This window comes from Sabethes cyaneus, chromosome 2 (assembly GCF_943734655.1).
Source record: "Sabethes cyaneus chromosome 2, idSabCyanKW18_F2, whole genome shotgun sequence".
Lineage (NCBI taxonomy): Eukaryota > Metazoa > Arthropoda > Insecta > Diptera > Culicidae > Sabethes > Sabethes cyaneus.
Window position 1 is genome coordinate 209,674,988 of NC_071354.1, and position 13,242 is coordinate 209,688,229.

At 39.8% G+C, this 13,242-nt stretch overlaps 1 protein-coding gene across 3 annotated transcripts in view; it reads right to left on the minus strand.

Annotated features, from left to right (window-relative positions):
• The window catches only part of LOC128737551 (protein bric-a-brac 1-like), a 370,491-nt gene that overhangs the window by 196,810 nt on the left and 160,439 nt on the right, over nucleotides 1–13,242 (minus strand). The window lies entirely within an intron of this gene.

The window sequence follows — 13,242 nt, forward strand, 5'->3', positions numbered from 1 at the left end:
AATGAAGTTTCTAGACCGATCATGTCCTGATTGATGGTGGATACCTGTCGGATGTCTTTGATGTATGATCTTTCCGGGGATCAAATATCGACTCTTACCATTATCGCGTAGCGTGTAAGATTCACGCATGGTTGTCGAACGCAGCGGAAGATTGCACTGAGAGGATGCTGCTTTTCAACATTCAGCAGTTGACAACATATGGCGTGGCAACGGAATGCGCCAGGAAGCTTGTTCAACGAGTCACAGAGTAGCAGGAAAAAGGGAAGATGTAAGTCGGCAGTTAGCAGACAACTTTTGGTAATACGACTTGTACACTAATCTTCCATTTGTTGGCTTTAAGGCTGCGTATCATTCAGTCAACTGTGACTGAACTGTGACTGTGGCTTAGTCGTCGGAAACCCAGACTGTGGGTTTCCGACGACTAAGCTACTTAGCGGCTTAGCTACTAAGCGTGAAGTTAACAAATCCGATAGTGGATGGGTCAAAACCATGCTTTAGAATGGTGGATGAGATCTCAGTTAGAACAAGGGAATGCACTTTCTAATCTGCTATTCAACGTTGCCTAAGAAGGTGCAATACAAAGAGCTAGAAGGATCAGCATGAGATTTCACGGTCATCGATTTCATTATTTTTGCATCAATTGACAAGCAATTCTTCTACAAATCGATTGGCATGAAAAAAGTTGCTGTTTCAAGGGCTAAATAGTACAAATTGATAATTACTGAGAAAGAGTAAATTCTCCTACTGTTTCTCAGCTTTACAAGCATTAAATTTTATTAAGCATAATCATAGGATTCCGTCCGTGTGCTGCTACTATTCTTCATTGTGCAACCTACATGCTGATCACTATCGACGCCGACCACGTCCGAATGCGGGTCCTGGTGGAATGGCATAAATATATGAGCTATTTATTGTAGATTAAGTAAAGAGTAACAACAGTAGCAACAGAGCTTACTCTCTTCAACTCTGGCCACAAAGACGACTAAGAAGGCTCGATTCATTCAAATAACGATTGCCTTGGCGAAGGGTCTAGTGTTGCATTCGACTTACGAATAGCAATTGAATTGACTGCATAAAAAGAGGCCTTGTGCTGTGTGTCGAAACATGATCAACCTTACATTCGAACCAAATGGTCCTTTTCAAGGCCAGCATATTTACAACAAGAGTTGATGTTGTGGCATAAGTCGAATAGCCAAGTCTATTAATCAGTGCGGCAGAAACGATAACAGTCGTCAAAATTATACTGTCGCCGAGTATGTGTTTGGAAAACGATAGAATTTGAAGAGCGTAACCGAACCGAAATGACAAACAGAACACAGCGTTCAAAACTCGCCCAAGAAAGCTGTACAGGAAGTGGCTCACAAAACTATTCCGTATTCTGATGGATGATGAAACCTACATCAGGGCCGACACAAAATAAAACCAGGGACAGAAATGCTATGTTGCCACCCCGAAGTTTGCAGTTCCCAAGAGTATACGATAGAAGAAGCTGTCGAAACTCGCTGTCTGGCAACCGATCTACAAATATGGCAAAATGCGTAAGCCATCACATCCATTACGTCAGCGACTGTTAACGGCAAAATCTTTAAGAACGTTTGCCTCCTAAAGCGGCATTGTCCGTCTCATAAAGACTTGACACTGTTTTGGTTAATTGAGCATCGTACCAAACCATAACCATATAATAGTATTTTATTTCTCGATAATTGATAAGCATCGGGGCGAAGGGAATAGATACGAGAACAGGTCTTATTAGTGTTGCTTTACTGCTAGGAATTGGTTGAACCATGGATTAGATTCTTTTGGCTCTAAATAAAGTGTTAAACGCAATGCAATCATAGCAACGGGTCAGCCGGTATCTAGCTGTGAAAGTAGTTCTATGGGTTCTTCCGAACAAACTGCATGTCAGTGCCAATGGTCTCAAGCAAACAATTGAGATTGCTTGTTATGAGTTCTTCATGCTAGAGTAATCGCTATACGTGTCCAATCGCATTGAGGAGATTGACGGTATTGTCATCGAACCAGGGCTGACTGCCAAAGACTTGTTGGAAAATGGGATCGGCCGTTTAACGGATCAAAATTTTCAACCAGTAATTTGCAATATTTGCAGTAGATTGCATGTATATGGTATCGTTCGAAAAGGGGAAGAACAAATATACTCTATCAGACTCGTTTCGTGTGACATTCACTGAATCTACTTTGCATTGCCACATTGATGTGAACACGGTGTTTCTACTAGGGTCTACCTAGTCTAGTCTAGGGGTGTTCGCCGTTTTGTACTGCGGGTAGAACTGGCTTAAGCGCAAACCGTTGTTAGGTCCTAGGTTAGCTACTGTTGCAATAATGAACAGAGCGGTAAGTGTAGAAAACACTACGAGGTTTGCAAGAAAGATGCGAAAAAGTGTTACTTTTGTAAGAAGAGCTTAGTGGTGTAATTGGTTAAACAACGCACTCGACTAGAGATTAAGAGCTGTGAGTTCGACTCTCACTTCACTAAGTCTATATTTTTGGCCTAATATCAAGAATTTTCAGTTTGCCTGAATCTACATCTTTCGCATTAAGCATTTATTCTTCCCCAAAAGAAAAATTTATAGGGAGATTTCACAAGAGCTCTCGACTTGTCGCGTGTACAAAGCACGGGTACGACCGTCTGTAGCTCAAATACTTCAGAGCCACATACAAAATTTGTTTTCAATTAAGAATATAAAAAAAAATTTCAGAACAGTTTTCTTGACATTTTGATATAAATAACACAACATTCTAATCACGCGTTCAAGAGCTATAATCGTTCGAAGATGAGAATTCAGAAAAATTGCGGACTTACAAAGAGAGGACGTAGTTCAAATTTGGACGTAAAAAGAGAAGACATTAATTCGAATTTCGCATGTAAAAAGAGAGAACGATAATTCATATTTTGGACGTAAAAAGAGAGGACTTTAATTCAAATTTCTTGAAAAGAGAGGACGGAAGTGCAAATTTTAGACTTAAAAGGAGAGGACGTTTATTTAAATTTGAGACGTAAAAAGAAAGTTTATGTCCTTCAAATTTTATATGTAAAAAAAGAGGACGTTAATTCAAATTTCGGACGTAAAAAGAAAGAATGTTAATTCAAATTTCGAACGTAAAACGAAAAGACATTAATTCGAATTTCGGACGTCAAAATGGAGGACGTTTTTCAAATTTCGGGTGTAGAAAGAGACAATGATAAATCAAATTTCGGACGCAAAAAGAGAGGGCCTTAATTCAAAGTGGACGTAACAAGGAATCACGTAAAAAGAGATTGTATTGTATATCTGAATTGAATATATTATCTGGGTAGAGCGTTAAACATGAAAAACAAAAAATATAAATTAGACTATGTCTTATCTGGCCCCTTCCAGATAATTACTTTTGCATGAAAATCAAAACGTAAGCTTCTTTTGCGTGCATCTTCATGAAAAATAGTCTTTAGGAAGATCGTTTTTTTATGTTGCCCGTTATAGGATGGAAAAGACGGTTTCTCCTTATGACGGGTATTCTTTGACCAAAAATGGAAAAGTCTAGGAGAAGAAAAAATCTTTCTTTCACTAAACCTCCCAAAAACGGGGTCAAAAGATTAAGCTGAAAACTCGAAACTAACTTCCCGACTTTTGTAAAGTTAAAATCCCAGAAGGGGTATCCAGCTCCAGCACTTTCCTGAACACCACTGATCTTAAATGTTTTACTTTTGATATCCAAGATTTAGAGTCTGGGTTCGAAACATCACTATCCTATAATCCTATAATCCTCTATTCTATAATCCTCTATTGGCATATCAGTTAGAGCTCGAAATAGATCGCACAATTTCACCAAGTTTTGATAACCTTCAATTTTAACCTTAAATTTGAAATTTTGACATTATCAGAATGCATGTTCTATACTACTTAACGAAATGGTGTTTTTAACAAACAAATGAATTCTACATTTAGCAAAACCTTATTATATCGGAAATGCATGAAAATAATGGAATCCTTTTGATGAAGGTTAAATCAACACAGTTTATAAGTCAGTCGGTCATAGTTCGATTGTATTTACTTACTCCGTTCGAGCAAAGATTACAACTAATCACTGCATTTGAAGCGGAAACCCAAACTAAGCTTTGCTTTCCGATAAACATACCTGGAACGAAACGAAAAAAAGAAACAACAATTAGTTTGCGCTTCGAAGAAGGCCAATTGTAAACAAAAACTAAAAGCAAATTGTTAAGCAATTGTTGCCATCGCCCGCCGCTGCACCAAGTACGTGCTCTAATCAGGTTACAGTGCTGAGTAAATCCGAAACGAAGGTTACCGGTTATTAAGTGGTTGTGTGGTACATATTTCCACCGGCCGGCGGGACTATCTCACACTCGTACACGTTGTAGAACCTAGCACCGGTAAAGCCGGTATGTGTCCTTCCGGTATCTTTGCCATTTCTACGCGCATCTAAGTGGGATGCGAAAGGGCAGCGGAAAAGCGCTAAACTAATTTTTAGTTCCACCAGCTGAACGTATTCTATTTAGTTGCTGTAAAGGTTTTCGATGCTGGAACAGCAGGTGATTTCCAGCAGCGCTGGCGTAATAGTGTGCAAAGCACGGGGAAATTATTTTCAGTTTTCAATTAAAATATTTCCACTTAATTGAACGTTGGCTGTCGGGATTGGCATTTGGCGTCAACTGATTTCCTGGATGCGAAACGGTGGCCCTCGAAACGGTGGTGCCCCTCGATTGCAGTAACAACCGTATGCTGTTGTAGGTGATACATTTAGCCCATGATGGATGAAAGTACACACCCACAGTGAAGAAATTGCACTACGCTCTATTTATGTGACTAGTGCAGTGACACCTGTTGACTTCCGATATAGGTGCCAATGAAATTATTGAGCTGCTGGCGTCAATTGGTTGTAAAATATTCGTCGCTAACATCAAAGTTAAATTAAAACAGCTTTTCATACATTGTTGTTTCATATTTTTCAAGAGTAAATACACTACTTGATTAAACACAATAATTTTCTTATCGTGTTCTGAATCATTTCACCTGCACTTTATATGTATAACATGTAATTTATGAATGATAGATTACGATTCAACCTGCAACCTCTATCACATGCCACGTATCGAAAAATGTCATTGAACAAAATGCAAATAGAGCTGACTTGTACAACTTTGTGACTTTGCTTCTATTCTCTTCAGCTGTAAGTATTTTGTTACCATCTCGTAACTCCTCAAAAACAACTGTCCAATAAATGCAACCCGCCGGACGGAGTACTTCCTCCTCCGAACATATCATCATTTTCCGGCAAACCAAAGCTCGAAACTCAATCGCAGATCTGGAAACATTCGGCAACAACCCGAACAGCTTGTTGCACAAGCTTCTGCTTTTGGCCGTACCGTTTCTTCCTTTCCCTAGTTCTGCAAACCTGGCAAATGAGAAGTGTTCGACACCGACCGACCGGTGTGAAATTGCTCGTTTTGCCGGGGATCAGACTCAATTGCCCGGCTCAAGCACGACGGTTGCTGTTGCTGTTGGTGGGGTAGGGTGAAAACGACAGAATATTTTAAGCTTCAAATAAAAGCCGAAAACTTTTGCTTCTATTCATGATGCTCCACAAGACCTTCTGCCTTTTGTTTGCTTCTTCTACGGCTGGCGAACGGCAGTCTGTTTCCAGCTGCGAAATGTCTACGCTTGAAAAGGAACAGTTTTCCTCGGGCCCGGCACAGCGAGTAAGCAAGCAAGGAAGATGAGCCGGAGCGGTGAGATACCGTAAACTGGCCACAGACTAAACCGAAACTCGACAACAAAATATTTAGCCCGGGAAAAAAGAGGAAACACCGAACAATGCTGCTGGTCAACAGGCGGCCCGACGACGACGACGATGCGGTTGGCCGCCGAGAAAACCGTCACCGCAGCAGCGGTGGTGGTGGTGGTGGGGGTTAATACGTATGTGGATAAACCTTTTACGATTTGTTAAGAACAAGGAATTACTCAACAAACCAAATCGACAACATTACAGCACACGAAGAGGGGGAAAATTGTTTCACCAGCTCGCGTCGTCATGCAATTCCACCTAATGTGGCGGGTGCTTGGAAAAGGTTGGAACTTGGTCGCCTTTTTTCTAAATGACTTCGTGGGAAATGCACCTGTGGTATGTGGAAAGTGTTCGAATTTGTCGTAATAATCAGTACGATGGAATCGACGCAATGGGTCATAAGAAAAACTGAGTCCACCAGAGAGGTTAAAGGGCAAGTAATATCTTGATGACTTTGCACTTGTTCTTGATTTGATTCTCGATCTTCATCCTTGGGTCAGTGTGTACTTCAGCCTTGTCAACAGCAGTATACAATTCGAAGAGAAACATTGGTAGGGTTTATTTCTAATTCTCGTCGTAGTAAGTAAAGCCGCTCTAATTTTCATCATTTCTTGGACGAATTTAATGAATACTCCAAACGTCCTTGTGCTGATTTGACTCAAACACACTGGTCATGCAAGTTCTCCCGGCTGCAGAATAACGACTGTGCGTCGCGGAAGTCATTTTCATTTATGAACGACGGAAATTGAAACGATTAGTAGACATTTTCTTCTTCGTCGCTCGAAAAAAACGTAGGAAATGTGGCTGGTAGGAATTCTTTATTGTAAAAACGCATTTAAATAGATCTCAGCTCACTTTGATTAAGTGCGTATGATAGTCAATAAACTAAAATATTGGGGAATAACTAGTTTTGCATTGTGTGTCATAAAAAACGCTGATATTTTTAATAATTTGTGTTGGATAGGACGGGAATAGGCAATTACGACGAAGCAGCAACATACCCTATATTAATACGATCAAAGGCTTTACTGATATCAGTATGAGTAATTCTCGTTGAAACGAGGCTACTACTGACACAAGGTCTTCAAATATTGAAACTATGATGATTAATAAAACGGTGTTAAAAGATGTATTTGACATCAAATTGGTGCAGGTTGATTGCTTGGGCATGGAGTCGTGCTGAATATCAATAATGTAGCTGGACAAATTAAACGATAAGAACTCGAAAACAAGGTTTATAAGGTTGTCGAACGAGGCGAAGGTTTGCCCCTTAGAGGACGCCATATTTCAGAATGCAGCGGTTAACGCAGTGGATCACCAGCAACACAAGGAGTTTGAAATCTTGCAATGACCGTGCTGGCAACCTGCTTACTAACAAAAACGCGGTAGCAGCCAGGTTGAAGAAGCACTTCCAGACACTGTTGAATGAAGAGGTAAACACGGAGAAACAGATTAAAAAATGTGAGCCACCAACATAGAAGGAGTTTAAGAAGGCAATTTGTGAGCTGAAAAACGATATGGTTGCTGAAACGGACGATATACCTGCCAAACTTCTAAAAGTGGCGAGGGAGCGACTGTACAAAGCAATCCACCGTATCATTATCAGAATCTGGGCAAAAGAACAAATGCCGAAGGAGTGTTTGGAGGGCTCCATTTGCCATATTTTTTAAAAAGGGCATCGACTCGCTTGTAAAAACTGTCGAGATATTACATTGCTCAATTCTGCCTATAAGGTGCTCTCCCGGATCCTTTTCTGTAGACATAGATTGTTAACGGAATTCTTCGGCGTCGAGTAAAAAGCTGGTTTCGGTTTTCGATCGCTCCACGACGGATCAGATGTTCACCCTGCGTCAGTTACTAGACAAGTTCCGGGAGTATAACTTGCAGACTCTTCATCTGTTTGTGGACTCTAAGCCAGCGTACGATTCAATCAAACGAAATGAGCTGTGGCAAATAATGCTAGAACATGGTTTTGAATCTATTTAAGCAGATCCGTGCGATGCTGGATGGACCAAAATCATGCGTCAGATTAGCAGGTGGGACCTTAGCTAGATGTACTGAATTAAGGGGATGCACTTTCTAACCTGCCATTCAACATTGCCTTGGAAGGTGCAATACGAAGAGCAAACGTGAAAAGTAGCGGGACTATCATCACGAAAACTCCGCCTGCAAATGACGGATCTCTGGTAGCGGCTACGGCTACTGACCCTACTAGCACGGTGGTTATAAAGTGGTTGTGGTAACCAAAATATGACTAATTTCAGTCGTAATTCGGTTGCTTCAACTAAATGGACCTATAGTGTGCTACTTGGGGAGAACCATAGCAGAGGGTCCAAGCCCACTAAAAGGAAGATGCTTTTAATTGCTGTTATCAATGGCTATTACGTAAAGACTTGAATGGATAAACCCCTAGTCCAAGGTGTGACGCGACCCGTACCGAGGGATGAATGGTGGATCTATAAATACTCTGCCGCAACGGAGCCTGTGGTATACTAGGGCGCCCTCCACGGTAATTTGCCCTTGTTGGTTGCATTAAGCCGGTTTCTTATGCAGTGGACCATCTCTTACCGAGCATCCTCTCTTTGCCGAAAAACAAAGAAACGAAGGGGGTGGTGAGGAGTATATGGTAGCAACAGGATCTAAATGATGCACTAGCAGAGATCCAGTCCTGTTCCTCGTCTATTCTTAACACGCCGACTCGTTGTGAGTCGACAGACGACGATGTGGTTCGTACTCTCGATTCACGGGTCCAGATTCACTCTGCCGAATCTCTGACTGTGTGCTGAAGGGTGAGCTGAAACAATGGGAGAGCCGAACAGTTATGGCCAATTGGATGACCGTACAATTGCTCGAACAATAAAAAAATTAGGCTTCGTACACAAATTACGTAACGCTCAGAGGGGTGGGGGGGAGGTCAAGCTAGCGTTACTTTTTGTTACGGGGGCGTCTTGAGAAGAGTTACGTAACAAATTTATCAAATTGAAAAAAATATTTTTTTTGCTGAATAAATCTGAGTAGCTGAAAACCGTTCGGCCGAGCATGCAACATGGGGTGATGCCTAATTGCTGTTTCAGCTGTGTAGCTCTATGATTTTAGCCTCAATTCTACTTGATCAAATCCATTTTGATCTAAATTTTTGTTCTGAACTCAGACTTGGTTGCGTTAAATCTTACAGTTTGATCAGAATTCAGAATTGCCATTCTGATCATAATAGTTTTGATAGGAATGTAGAATCGATGCGTGTTTTGAGTTTGCAAAACTAAAAAAAAATTAACGGATTGTGTGATTTTCAGTCAATGATAGGGGGGGGGGGGGGGAGGTTCAGTAAACGTTACGTAATTTAAAGGGGGGACTATGCCAAGCGTTACTTATTGTTACATAGGGGAGGGAGGGGGTCAAAAAACTATAATTTTTGCGTCACGTAATTAGTGTACCACGCCTTATAACACCGAGTATTAAGGTTACTCAAAAATTGCTGAGGCTCAATAAGAGAGATCTCAGCACGCTTACCGGTCTTGTGACAGGACATTATCCGAGTAAATATCATCTTCAGAATCTCGGTTTCGTACAAGGTGATATTTGTCGCCTGTGTGATGCCGAGAGCGAAACCTCGGAACACTTGTTCTGCAACTGTAGAGCACTAATAGGACGCAGACTGCAGTATCTCAAGAAGGGCCTACTAGAGCCTAGGGAGATCTGGATGGCGTCGCCGATCAAGGTAGATTTAAACCAAGTTATCCCTGGTTGACACCTGTCTCGCTCCAGCTACCTGCCTATTACTTCCTCAATAAGTGATAGGTAAGCTTGAAGCGTACAATAATAGAAATAAACGGGGCATTCCACAATAGTTCAAAATACTGGACGCAGTGGTAAGAGTACCCAACAGAGGAGGAAAAAAATCATCACAAAATCTCACATGCTTTTTTCCGATATCATCGGAATCAAGCGTAGAGCAGGGGCCTTTAGGCTATTTAAAAGGCTAGCAGCGAGATTATTACTTACCATTAACACCGCTAAAACGAAGTATGTACATAATTTCTGGCAGGGACGTTGGAGTCCAAACGGTGTTAGTGCCAAGGTGGAACTGGATGGGAAACGACATGAAGACGTTGCGGAATACATATACCTTGGTACATTCGTGACATGTGACGCCGATGTAACGACGAATCTACAAATCTGCGAATCGGGCTTTCTACGAATTACGTAGCCAACTGAAATCCAGTAGATTGCAAATTCGCACAAAACTTGCTGTACAGAACACTAATCCTCTCGGTGGCCCTTTACGGACATGAATCCTAATCCGTTCGGCACAGAATCGACAACGAACCGTCGCCGCTGTAGTAAAGTAAGTGAGAGCTCAACAACAATAAGCTCGGAAACCTTCCCACCAGCGCAAAGCGAGGCAATCCCTTGCAATGCAATGTCGTGCCAAACCCCCGAAAGTGAGGAAATATTGAAAAATTTTGCCAACGGGCTACATAAAATAGAACTTTTTTTAAATTATTGATGATATACGTTCAGGTCAGGTTTGAGGAGCCCTTCAAACTGATTGATTGAAAAGTGAATGACGAGAAGTGAGTAGTAAGACGGGAGAAGTGAGAGGAGAGTAATCAGACGGGAATAGTGTTCAGGGAGTAGTGAATACAGAGTGATGAGAAATGAGTAGTGAGAATTGACTAGTGAGAAATGAGTAGTGAATAATGATTAGTCCGTAGTGAGAAGTGAAGTGCTAAATAAAGTGAGAAGGGAGTAGGGCAGAGTGAAAAGTGAGAACTGAAGAGTAAAAGTTAGAAGTGACCAGTGAGGAAAAGTGAGAAGTGAAATTTGAGAGACGAAAAGTGAAAAATGAGAAGTGAAAAAAGAAAAACAGAAAATAAAAAGTGTGAAGCAAATTGTAAGAAGAAATAGTATACCAGTTGGTCTCATATCTGATCTCAGGTCTATTCGGCCTTTGGAATTTGTGAATTGGGCAATACGTTCTTCACAATCGAGTAGAAGATTTAAGTCTTTACGTTCATTCGGCGTCCCGTCCATTTGGCCTTGTGTCCCTTATGCGTTCGACCAGTATTCCTTTCATTCATTATGTCTACTAAGCTCCCGTAGTCTGTCAATACATAGCTCCAGTAGTATGAGCCGATCGATTTCGATGTACCCAAAACGTTATAATCCAAGCTTAGGTACACAGTAAACGAACATATGCCGAATAGAAAGTCATAGGGACTGCTCGGGTGTGCTTCCGCGTCGTCGGCTCGGCCGAATATTCACACTGGTTAGCTCATGCTGTGTATTTGGGGGAACCAGGTTGGTGTTATTTATTGTGAGCTGAACGAAATCTTTGGGGACCGGTGTTGAATTAAATCGATGCGACTAGGATGAACAGTGCGTAGAAAGTGATCATAATACGCGAAGAGGCACGACAAAGTGATTTTACAGCATGACAATGCACCACCGCACGTCGTAATACAAGACACAAATGTCAGATGAATCTTATACATAAACAATAAACAATAAACAATAAACAATAAACAATAAACAATAAACAATAAACAATAAACAATAAACAATAAACAATAAACAATAAACAATAAACAATAAACAATAAACAATAAACAATAAACAATAAACAATAAACAATAAACAATAAACAATAAACAATAAACAATAAACAATAAACAATAAACAATAAACAATAAACAATAAACAATAAACAATAAACAATAAACAATAAACAATAAACAATAAACAATAAACAATAAACAATAAACAATAAACAATAAACAATAAACAATAAACAATAAACAATAAACAATAAACAATAAACAATAAACAATAAACAATAAACAATAAACAATAAACAATAAACAATAAACAATAAACAATAAACAATAAACAATAAACAATAAACAATAAACAATAAACAATAAACAATAAACAATAAACAATACCCGTTTAAACCTACTTGGAAACACTCAAAAGGGATGTCCTATCCCTCCCACCATATTATCGATATATTGCTGATTATTATTTATTCCATCCGATGGCACATGGTTTGACTGATCAGCAGTGCGTAGAAATCTTATATTCAGTTTATGCACTACCCCTGAATTGATGCAATATACTGCTCATTCTCAACTTATTGCTCATAAAAAAGCCATGGGTTTATACCGTCTTTAGACATTACCCTTCTTTATCGACAGACTTCGCAACCGGCTGTTAGAGTTCGGGAAAATTGCGGGGCCAGTGCAACAATCCTACTGACTCTAACTAGCAAGCACCGCTTAGCCGAGATTCGAACATACGACGACTGGCTTGTTAGACCAGCATCATATTGCTCATACAGATGAAATGAACACAGCATTGCCAAGTGCCAACCTGAAAACAACCTAAACTTGCGAATCACTTGCGTTTATGTTCGTGTTGTTTTCTACATTCATTCATTCTCGATAATGGTGAATGAAATCATATATGAATCATTTATTCACTTTGAACTGCCGATAACGGCAAACGAAATTACAATAAACATTGCTCCGAAATTTTAATAAATTACTTTCAGCCAGGTTATGGTTGATTTTAAAAAGCAAGCAGTTTAAAAAATTAAACTTTAAGGATCTAAAATATCAAGAGCTAAAGAGCTAAAAAAAATTGATAGATAGGTTAGTCGAGCAATCATTCCGCCCTGCAATTCATGAATGAATTGTTTTAAAAGGTAGAAAACTGAGAGAGATAAACACTGCCAGCAGCTCAGTAGTCAAGTCCATGCCCTACTAGCACGGTTGCTACAAATTGTTGTGGTAACCGAACTATGATTAATTTCAGTCGTAATCCGGTTGCTTCAACTAAATGAACCTAAAGTGTACTACTTGGGCGGGCTGACAGAAAAAAGAATGCTACCAGGAGTAAAACTGTATGCACTGAATGCGTTTTATATTCGCCTTCATGCAATACTGTCAATTTTTTCAAGCACTGCTGATCAGCACTGATGTGTCCAACCATAATCAGAAGGTTGGGGACCCAGTATTCAGAAGCATGTTTTGCCTAGTAAATCGAGTAGTTGTAGGGTGCATTACGCAATTTATTTACTTATCGCAGAGGGGAAGATAGGTTGAAAACAAGACATGAACTTGGATTTGACTTTAAATTAGAATTTAACTTGAAATTTAAACTTGGATTCGGACTTGAATTTGATCTTGAAATTAGAATCGAAATCGGACTCGAAATTAATAAAAAATTGGGCATGGAATTGTATTTAAATTTGAGCTAATTAACACTTGAAATCTGAGTACTAAACTGAAAATTGAACGTCGAATTTAACTTAAAATTGGATTTGAATTTGAACTACAAATTCAACTTGGAATAATACATGAAATAGTAATTATGATGAGACAAGAAATTGGACTTGGAAAAAGACTTAAATTGTACTTGAAATTTCTTAATTTTAGA